The sequence below is a fragment of the Diuraphis noxia genome, unplaced genomic scaffold (assembly GCF_037042655.1).
Source record: "Diuraphis noxia isolate RWA-SAM2 unplaced genomic scaffold, SU_Dnox_SAM2 contig0004, whole genome shotgun sequence".
Taxonomy (NCBI): Eukaryota; Metazoa; Arthropoda; class Insecta; order Hemiptera; family Aphididae; genus Diuraphis; species Diuraphis noxia.
This window is the reverse complement of record NW_028301714.1, coordinates 49,256,578-49,268,666: the sequence shown is the minus strand read 5'-3', so window position 1 is coordinate 49,268,666 and position 12,089 is coordinate 49,256,578. Positions and strand designations below refer to the sequence as shown.

Below are 12,089 nucleotides of genomic sequence, written 5' to 3'. Positions count from 1 at the left end.
AACAAATAAATTTTTATCGATATTAATTTTAAAAAAACTAATAATGATCGAAAATTTCAAATGCCTATGAATAGTTCAACTTAAGTCGAAATTTTTTGAAAATTGCATGTTTGATAGAATATACTTATATAAATATTCGGTGAAAATTTCATGTATCTATGGTCATTCGTTTTAAAGTTACATCAAAAACCAAAATCGATTTTGTCGAAAAATGAGTGTGCGTAAAATTTCCCGTTTTTCCCTTAATTTTTAGTTTGTTTTTCTCGATTATTTAGAAAAGTATTATTAAGAATTTTTTACTTTTGACCCCCCAAAGTACCAACTAGATTCACTTTCTGATCGAACGAGGTACTGAAGTCAAAAATCGAAGCACTTTTACTGCCCCAAAACGTGATGACAGACACAAAAAAAAACACACATCATTGTAAAATTAATACATTCATCGCTCCGCTCAGAATCTAATACAAACTGTTTTATTATTCGTAATTTCGTCACATTTGTCGTATTCACATAGGACACGGCGTAATAACCTTATGATAATTATTATTGCTTTATTATTTTCTTACTTCTAGATTTATTAAAACATAAAAGTACATAATTTATAAACAATCAAGGTAACTTACTATTTTGTTGTCCATTTTTCAAACGCGGCAAGCAAATGACAATGTGATAAATCAATATTATAAGTTGGTACACGAAATCGCATCAAACATCACACGTTGGAAATCGTAATACGAAAACGAATGACAGACAATCTAGTGTTTTTTACTTTATCGATAGTAAAATCAACGACGATACAATCATATGTAAATAACAAGATAACAATACTAAATATAAACCATTTTAATCGTTCGTATAGTCGATATACATAATAAGGTCGGGTTATATTAAACATTTAAAAATAGCAATATTTTAAAAGACAGTGGGAAATATTATTAGAACTCATATTATTTTTCATGTACTTTCTTGAAGTAATCGACCCGAAATCATTAGTGTGGGGCACAGGCGGGGTATCTTCACGGACATAATAAATTAATAACTAATAATGTATAGTTAAATTGTATTTGTTCATTACTGGGATAAATTAATTTAGTTAAGAATGTGACAGCCGACAGGTACTAGTCACAAAATAGGCACTTATCAAAGTACCTAAATTTACTTTGGATTTTATTTTTATTGTTATATAATAAAACAAATCTACCTATACCAAATAATACATAATATAATACTTTTCATGTAACTACTAGAGAGTAAATAAGAAATAATTATATGAAGTCTGAACAATCCGTTGCTATTACACGTTATGATTTGTCGATGGCTATAGTAGTGTTATAATATTATTTGATAAATCGTTGATTTTCGAAAAAAAAAAAATTATGCAATTAGAAGTTAAATATGAACTATTTTGTTGCATAGTTTCCGCAAGCACTTTGACTTACTAATTTTGAAAACCAACTTGCTATTAATTGCTAAGTAATAAGTATTCGCTATTTTTTGACATATATTTGCAGTGGATTGCGTAAAGTGGGTGGGCCAAGTTCATTGACGTGTTGTTTATTAATTATTAAAATAATATTTGATGAGTCATTAATATTGATGTTATAACCATCTATGACAATACCAACATCAACAGACATGCTTAAAAATGACGCAATAAATTTGGCATCCAAAACTATGTTGAAAGTTGTGGACATAAAGCAATGTTACAAATTCTAAAACTTATGTTTCAAATTGTTGCATGAAATCTGCAAAACCTTATTGGCACAAGTTTGAATTTGGTCAACCATACTCAAGGTGTCAACTTCAGGACGTAAAAAAGTAATATATAACAGATAAATGATTATAATTAATAATGTTTATTATAATGTAGTTCATTAGACTTTAATTTTTATAATAAACTATTTTGTTATTATACACCCAATGGCCAACATGATACTCTATTATATTTGTTGATGGAAGAATGAATCGAAAAAAATATTTTATATTTTATTTTTTGTTTTCATTCTAATAATGAGAATAAATATAATTTTTTAAACATAAGAAAAAATAAAATTAAAAAAACACGTATTCATCATGTTTTTATTCAATAAAAAAAAAAATAAAAAGTTAGTAGCAATTTTTCTAAAGAGATTTAAAAATGATATAAATATATTAGGAATAAAAAAAAAATATTTTTTTATAAAAAATGTTTTTGCTGGGAAAACCAAAACCATGCAAATTCTAAAAACTACATAGCAAATTCTAGCAAATAAGTAGCAATTTTCCTAAAGAGGTTTAAAGTTTCTGAGTTAATGTGGGGGGGCTACAGTGAAGTTGGCCCCCCCGAGTGAAAAATGTTTTTGCTGGGAAAACCAAAACCATGCAAATTCTAAAAACTACATAGCAAATTCTAGCAAATAAGTAGCAATTTTTCTAAAGAGGTTTGAAGTTTCTGAGTAAATGTGGGGGGGCTACAGTGAAGTTGGCCCCCCCGAGTGAAAAATGTTTTTGCTGGGAAAACCAAAACCATGCAAATTCTAAAAACTACATAGCAAATTCTAGCAAATAAGTAGCAATTTTTCTAAAGAGGTTTGAAGTTTCTGAGTAAATGTGGGGGGGCTACAGTGAAGTTGGCCCCCCCGAGTGAAAAATGTTTTTGCTGGGAAAACCAAAACCATGCAAATTCTAAAAACTACATAGCAAATTCTAGCAAATAAGTAGCAATTTTTCTAAAGAGGTTTGAAGTTTCTGGGTTGATGTGGGGGGGCCAACTTCACGTACGTCAAGTTCAATAATATAAAAAGGAAACAGATTTTTTTTTTATAAAATATTATATATATATACTATAGAAAAAACTTAATAGAGCATAATATCTTCCCAAATACTAAAAAAAAAAATGTATAGTTATGTTAAAATAAAATTAATAACAATTGATTTTGGTTAAAATCAACAAGCGATAAAAAAGTGGGCCGGTAATTTTGTATTTTCCCGGGCCGAAATTTCTCCCCAATCCGCCCCTGTATGACGGTATATATAAAATAAAAAAATAACATAATAGGCACTACGGATGGTCGCGAAGTGAACTAGAGGCGTAGGCACGGCCGCTGTAATAACTGATCAATTTTATTGGTACATCACAGTGAAGAAACGACAACAATCATCTGAATAATCATGTTTTTAGGTAGGTTCACCATATCAAATCTATTCTAATTTCAAATGTACAAATTATTATATAGTAAATAATATATCTTATCAATTATTCAAAAACTGTTATATTTATTTTGTTATTAATCGCCTTATTTATATATTATACAAATTATTTTTTCCTCTATTATTATTATATTGTAATTAAAAATTTTCTTTTATCTATTCGGTTTGATTTTATCCTATTAATCATAGTATGTAATATTTATATTGTATTAAAATTAAATGTTCATGGTAATTATAGCCTATAGGTATTAATTAATAATATATTACTTAAGGAACTCGCCATCTTCAATACAAACTTAGCTTATAGAAGGCGAGCAAACGATCATTTGTTTGTATTCAATAGAATATAGATAGCCTATTGTAAATTCTCTGTTTGCAAATAGATAAATAATAAACTAATACCTAAGTAAACTAAATTAACAAGAAAACCTAAACGGATGTGAAAAAATAAGAGACAAATTAGGTACCTCCAATATAAAAATAAGCAAATTATTTCAAATTTTTAATGTTCATTGCTTAGGTATATTACAGCAGCGACCGCTAATGACGTGCTTACATGCCTTAAAAATTAAAACTGTTGGTACTGTTTATCCTGTTTTGTGTATATATTTTGATATAGGTTTTTTGATTAAGGATCTAAATGATGACGTGTCATGGACTACGGACACGAGGATAAAGGCCAGCAACAACCATATTTTCATCAAAATAAAACACTGGCTACACCAGCCACCAATATCTACAATATGTCGTGTATAGTGTTGGATACTTGGATATATTTAGTAGTTTTGTATTCAGTAATGATTTAGGTAATATAGAGGTATATATTTATTATAATAATGTCAATACTGAATTATGGGGTGAATATAAACACAATTGAACTATTAAGTATAGAAATATTTGTTTGTACTATTTCAGTTATATAGCAGATTAATTTACATTTTATAAATGTATTTAATAAATCATATTATCTGTGTATGTTTTTAATAGCAATATAGCTATTATATGAAAATGTTTCAATGAATTTAAGATATTTTCACACGAATTTGTCAAAGTTATGTTAATCGTAGATGTTTTTATCAAATTTAAATTTGACATATATTTATTTAAATTGTGAAATTTCTAACCTACGTACCTATGTTTTTTGTTAGTATAATTTTGACTAATGATTAATAGTTAATACTAAAGAACTTATATTCAATTAACTCAGGATTTTTACTTTTAGTACATCTATTGTGTATACCATGTGTCCCAAAAAACAGGGGCCACTTTACCACTAATTACCATGAAAATATTTTTCAATTCTGTTTGCGGGACATTAAACTAGACTAATGGATCATAAATTTCTATGACTTACAATTTTTTTAACTCATGTATCTTGCGCATGCGCAATAAAACTTACATTTTTTTTAATGGCAACCTGTAATTTGAATATCATATTCGGGTTTATCGATTTTTTTCAAGCCATTTTGATGTATCAACTTGTGTCCTAAACCCAAAATTGACTAAACTAGAGCTATGGAGAATTTAAAAAATTAAAAAATTAAATTTATAATAAGTTCCACATTTTAATAGGTATAAGTAGGTAAATAACAAAAATAGAAATACCAATGCTCATTATTATTTTAATAGATACTTAATTATAGGTAATTCTGATGGAAACAAAAATACACTTCTTCTTCTTTTTTGGTCTCGGCCAATTAAGACCATATGCAATTTCATAATGTGTAATAATAAAATAAGATAATAATTCATAAATAGTAAATAGTTAATTAATTTAATAATAATAATTTTGATTGTTTGTTGCATGGTGTTTAAAAAAAAAATAAGTACGTACTACAGTTAGAAAAAAAAAATTAAATAAATTAAATTTTTAAATTTTTTTAATTCTTCATAGCTCTAGTTTAGTCAATTTTGGGTTTAGGACACAAGTTGATGCATCAAAATGGCTTGAAAAAAATCGATAAACCCGAATATGATATTCAAATTACAGGTTGCCATTAAAAAAAATGTAAATTTTATTGCGCATGCGCAAGATACATGAGTTAAAAAAATTGTAAGTCATAGAAATTTATGATCCATTAGTCTATTTTAATGTCCCGCAAACAGAATTGAAAAATATTTTCATGGTAATGAGTGGTAAAGTGGCCCCTGTTTTTTGGGACACACGGTATATATATATACACATTATATATTTCACGGATATTAAACAATACACATTTCAGAATTCCATGGTAAGGTTTTTATTTCAAACACATGCATTTACCATGACACTATGACAGTATATTCTTATTGTTCCATCATACCTTTAAAATATAGGTTAATTCAAATAAGTTAATGAATGTAAACACTAAACAATCATACATGTGAAGAAAGGAAAATATGTCGATAATAATAATAATATAATAAAAATATTTGAACTATGATAAAAGACTTTATTACACAAACAATTAAATATCTACAGATATTTCACAAATTAAAAAATCTTAACCTAAACATTTACAAATATAATATATTTATATATATATATATATATTTTTTTTTTTAAATATAATTTACAATTGAATTTAAAATGCCCATGAGCATAGGTATGCATCACGATGTACAATGTAGAGAAGATAGGGCGACACCGCTCTCGTATCTTTCAATGGTACAATATTGACACAAAAAATCACGGCAGTTTGGTAGTTCAGAATTGATCACCAAAGTGCGCTACCATTTGCACGAAGGCCGACTTCTATACGAATCGTAATATAGATTATTTATAATTAAATTGTATTTATTTTAATTGTTATTCAAATGTCAATAATGTGCATGCCAATATAATATATTTTATGTTATATTGTATAGATTATTAAAATACATAATTGTTTTGGAATCGTGTACCAATTATTATGTAAAAATTGTAATAATGTATGGTATTTAGCCATATCGTACAAATATATTGATTTAAATAAAATGTATGATATTTATATATTCATTTATTAATTGATACATATATGTACAAAAATGGAATTAGTAAATAGGTACAATTTAGTACAAGGTATAAGGTACTGGTACTAGTTCAAACTGCTAATAAAAGCTCAAATATACTGCTACTACCTACTAACCTAAGTCCCAAGTAGGTACACCCAAATACCCAAACAAAAAATCTTAATTATATTTATGTAGGTACCCATATAATATATAAGAAAAAAAAATTAAATATTAAGTATGATGTAGAGAAGATAGATCTACAATAGAGAATTGAATATAATATCAATTAAAATAATAATACAATATACATAATAATAATTAATAATACTTATAAATTGATAATAATCTATTTTTAATTCTCATTTAGGTACCTAATTGGTTATTTACTTGTACCATCTAAAGAACTTTATGAAATTATTTACCAAGTAATATTAAAATAATATATAAATATAAATACGCTAACAATTTACATAAGTTTAATATATTATGTATCTGTATATTAATTAATAATTATTATTATTAGTTTTAGCTCATTAGCTTAAAGATGCTATTTGCAAAATTATTGCAAAAACTAAAAAACAAAAAAATTTATTATTTTTAATATTAGATGAGCTAAGGACAGACAAATTTAATATAAAATTACACGGGTGTGATGAACATGCCAAATGCATTAACCAAAAATATAATAATATTTGATGTACATTCCAGAAAGTATTTTGTATGTGAGAAAAAATAAAAACAAAAAAATAAACCAAGCGCTAAGCAGTTTAAACTCATATAACAATACAACATATAATTGTTAAAATATAATACTTTTAAAATAAAACTTCCTTCATAAAATCTATATAAAATTGTACATAATTGAATAGAATAATTACTAACAAATAATTCTTACTAGGTTAATATCCTAAATTTTTAACTAATAGTATCGACTAACGAAAACGACAAAAATGTATATAATTTTACATTAAAATTTATGTAATAACAATATAAAAACCGGCCTTCAGGCGAATTGTGGCATTACCTACCATACTGCCGAGAAAATTTGCGACCGGAATATGTACAAGTGGTGTCGCCTTATCTTCTCTACATCATGGTATGTATTTTATCAGTTTGTACTATCCGCTTATCATCTTCTCGATTGAAACATAGTTTTTTGGATTTGATTGTTTGTATCCTATGGTTGAACTATCTGATGGATACATTTTCCTTATTAAACAGTTTAGAGTTATCTTTTTTTTCATCAGTGAACAAGCAATCCGAATAATCTCTGAAAGTCATATGCCCTCAAACGCCTTTTGCCTTAATTTTCTCCTTGTTGTTCAAAATGTAAGCATATGATTTTGATTGAGGGCTATAAATTCAGTAATTGGTTATCCTTTCGTCTCATTGGAAAACAACCTGGGAATCTTTTTTTGTTCAGCTATATAGCATATATTCAAATCTTTATAAAAGTCAGTCTTATTATGATATATCAATGAATCTAAAAATAAAAATAACCATAAACATAAATAATCTATTATAATGTTTGTAATAGAAAAATGTGAACAAAAATTATAATTTACCTGTATCTGTATACATGAGGTTGATTATGTCTCCGAAATGACTCTTCATAGTACCATAATAATACTCGTACATCAATGACTTACTTATATATAGAACTGCAAAACCTAAAAAAAAAAAAATAAATAAATATTTATTACAAATTATTAACAAAAATAAAAATAATATAACATTTGTGTTTAAGTATTGTTAGTGTTTTCAAGTATTTAAAGCTTAGATTGGCAGAGTGGAGTGGTATGGGTTACCCTACCCGGGAGTGGTACCCCGCTAAATGTTTGTCCACTACTCCGCTTGTCTAAACTTTAAATACTTATAACTCATAAACTACTCGTCCTAAATTCGATTTTTATGAATCAAAATACTTAGAAAAATATTTTGTTTTGGAATATGAAATTAAAACTCTATGTTGTCATTCAAAAAAGTAAAAAAATTATAAGGATAAAAAATATTTAAAAATATAATTTTTTAATAAAAACATTGGTTTTTTAACAACTTGAAACTATGTAAGATAATATTTTCAAAAACATTAATAATTTTTGAAATAATGAGTGTTCAATGATAAAAGAATCACCCTGTATATGACTTACAAGTTTTCTTGAAAATCAGATTGTAATAAATTCACCATAATACCATATTATAACATGTTCAAAGCACAAAAATCAAAAACAAAACAAAAAATCAGTGAACAAAATTCTAACATTGCCAAATATATATACATATTACATACTATAGAAAAAAAATTACTAAATTACTAAAAATACTAAGTGAAAAAATATTTTGAAAAAAGTCAATACTTTTTTAAATAATGAGTGTTCTTCGATAAAAAAAATCACCCTGTATATATAGTTAGTATGTTTCATAAAACTTCAAGATTATAATATGCATTACATGACTGATATGAGAAGACAGGTTTATGAATTGAAGATAAAGTTTTATATATTTACTTATGTTTTTGTCTGGATTGTGTATTTTTTAAATAATGTTATTAAGATTTTTAGATAATATATAGATCTATGTTTTTATTAGAAATAACGTTAAATGTGGAAATATATTCATTAAAAAATAAGGTATTTTTATTTTATATTATATTAGCTGAACCCGTGCACTTCGTAGCCCGTTAAAAATCCTATCTCTTTTATGGTCCATAGTTCATATTGTGTGTTAAATTCATTTCATGTGATGATGCTAGCAGTATATTTTTATACATAATGATAGGTAGTGGTTAAAATATATTATAATCTTACAACGATATTCAATTTCGTTTATCATTATGTAATTTTCTTCGTTTTTCAATATAATGTTGACAATTATTTAATATTCAATTCAATGATATTTAGGCATAACTTTTTCTAACTTAGCATATCTTCTGCCCATATGTCAAATAAAATTCTGTACCAAATTTTGTCGCAATCCGTGCAGCTGTTTAAGAATGTATATAGGACTAACAGATAAATATTATATATATAACCATCACTAATAACACAGAACAATAATAACCATCACTAAAGCAACCATTTATAAATAAACAAAAATTTCCATCCTAAAAATAAATCCAGCTGCTGTCGAGAGCACTTGTTTGTTTAAAGGGTTGCCTTTGACTACCAAAAAATATTAATATTATTTATTTTATTTTTTACTGGGCAGATGACGCCACTTTAATTTCATCACACCCTTATCATATTTCTCTAACCCGATAACTTTCTCAATTTTTTCATCCGTAAGAACCTTTTCCTGGCAATTATGACCCAAACAAAAAAAGAGTGAGCGAAATCGGTTCAGCCTTTCTCAATTGATGAATTGTTATACATTTTTATATATATATAGATTTGCTTAGTTTCAACTTCTCTCCAAAATCACCTGAATGACCTATCACACTGGTACTCTCTCTGGCGCGTCAAAATGAACGAAATTAAATCTGTACACACTACCTTTGCTCTCCGCCACAGCTAACCTCCCCAACTACATAAAAACAACAAACCTATACAAAATTCTGACACAACCAACCAAATATCTAGGTCTAATTTTCGACAAACGTCTAACGTGAGCTAAACACATTCACACAACAAAAATAAAATTATTATTATTGATGTATATTCTTAAAGTGTATAACTATGATATTTTTACAGTTTTTTATTTAAATTATGATATTTTACCATGATTTTATACAACTTCAGATATTCTTACCATTTTTTATTAAAAATGTATACAATGTTTCCATATGTTTAAATGTGTTTTCATTAAGACGATTATATTTGATAAGGTATGGTTTTGTGACTACAAAATTTTAGTTTTATTTTAAAAATTTCAGAATAAAGCAATGTTTTTACTTTTTAATAATTCATCGATAAAGTTATATTCCTACATGAATTGTTGTATTTTTATTAAGTATTATAAGTAATGTATAGTTATGAACGAGATATTTACCATTATAATCATAAATGTTTTCAGCCGGCGTAAAAAAATCTTGAATTTCTCGCTTGGTTATGGTTGGTTGTTGTTTGATTACAATATTAGAACCTGAAAATATTATATAATTATAATTAGATACTTGAAAAAATATCTTACACTATTTGTAACACCTTTATTATATTTTAGGAACATTTCTAGTTTAGCGCCCACGCGAATTTTTCAATTTTTTTTTTTGGAAACCTATGCGTTATAATGAGTTTAGAACGATGGTGCGAAAATTAATTGGCGGAAACCATTATTTTGGAAGTTATAGCCTTCCAAAGTTTGCAATTTAACGTTTACGTTTATGTCATAGTATGGGCAGTGATGTCTTGCTAGCGGCACTCGTCGCTACGCTCCTCGACGCCGTCTTTCCGCTCCACAAAACGAAAATATCCCTCAACTTGCTGTGCAACACCACCTTAAGTAGGTCACAGGGACAATGAGAAATCCTTAACCAAAATGCATTTGACGAAAAAAGGTAATAACAATGTTGATTTAACTAGGATTTGAAAAAAAAAAAAATTGAAAAATTCGTTATAAGCGCGAAAAATATAGCGTTTTGCGCAAGCGTATAAACGTAAAATTGCAAACTTTGGAAAGCTATAACTTCCAAAATAATGGTTTCCGCCAATTAATTTTTGCACCATCGTTCTAAACTCATAAGTTTATGTTGTAAAACACATAGGTTTCCGAAAAAAAAATTGAAAAATTCGCGTGGGCGCTAAACTAGAATTATGCCATATTTTACTTTTAGATAGTATAACGTATATAATAATATGTTGTATTATAATAATTAAACATGATATACGTAGCCTTAGTTATGATTATTACATCTAATAAAACTGTGTAGGTATTGTAAAAAATAAAAATACTTACGATGTTTTTCCTTGATATGTCTGATGAGGTTATCTTTTCAAATGAATTTTTCTGAGCAGAAACTGCATGAAATTGAATACATCGTGTGACTTGGCATGTCAGTGTAGAGTGTGTAGACAGTGTGTTCAGTGTTGTAGACTACCGATCTTAGTCATAGACTCATAGATAATATAATAAACTAATAAAGAAATGGATGAGTCATCGGCCATCCCTGATCCCTATGCCTTATACACGGAGCGACGGAGTCACGGAGTGTTCTGTGGTCGAAGAGAACTCATGTTACCACAGTGGTTAAATAGTGGTTGCCGGGTAGCAAAATTTTAAAGCATGACGTCACGGCGCGCGAAATTTTAAAATATGTCAGCCCATTAATATTACCATTCGACAATCAACAATCAGATAGGGCATAGAACCATAGATAATTAATAATTTTTAATGATGACAATAATATTGATATAAGAAAATAATAATTGTTCGGTATAAATACAAATTAATATAAAATGAGTGATCTGCAATAGTGCACTATGTCAAAAACTTATAATAATATAATAATAGATAAATAAATATAGTATAACAAATATTAATAATGATATTTTCAATTTTGTTATTGTCATTTGTCAATCATAGACTTAGGTTAAGTCTAGCATGAGGTCTATGTTGTCATTTTGTCAATAGATAACAATAAAGTACATGACAAATAAGAATTTATTTGTCATGATAAAGTATAAACATAGGTTAAATAATAGGTTAATGAATAAGTTTAATTACATTAAAATTAAAATTAAAAATCACATAAAACATATTAAAGTTATTGGTTTTGAAATAAAACAAGTTTTGTGTATTTAGACATAATTGACAATTGTTATGGTATCATTTTTATTTTTTAATTCGTGATACATTCGTATACCTATCTAAATCACGGACTAAGAATACTAAGATATCTTAGTCCGTGATGAAAACTGAAGATAATATTAAGTTAAGATTACAGTTATATATAATATTGTGGCGGCCGCGATGGCCACCATCGCCGCGCGGGC

At 27.0% G+C, this 12,089-nt stretch overlaps 1 long non-coding RNA gene across 1 annotated transcript; it reads right to left on the bottom strand.

Moving 5' to 3' along the window:
* Positions 1-5,600: 5,600 nt before the first annotated feature.
* Positions 5,601-11,480, bottom strand: LOC149056149 (uncharacterized). Its single transcript, XR_016191649.1, has 4 exons — positions 11,053-11,480; positions 10,150-10,242; positions 7,728-7,832; positions 5,601-7,645 (listed from the first exon to the last, which is right to left on the bottom strand). It is a non-coding gene; the product is annotated as an uncharacterized LOC149056149 (long non-coding RNA).
* Between the last annotated feature and the right edge of the window lie 609 nt (positions 11,481-12,089).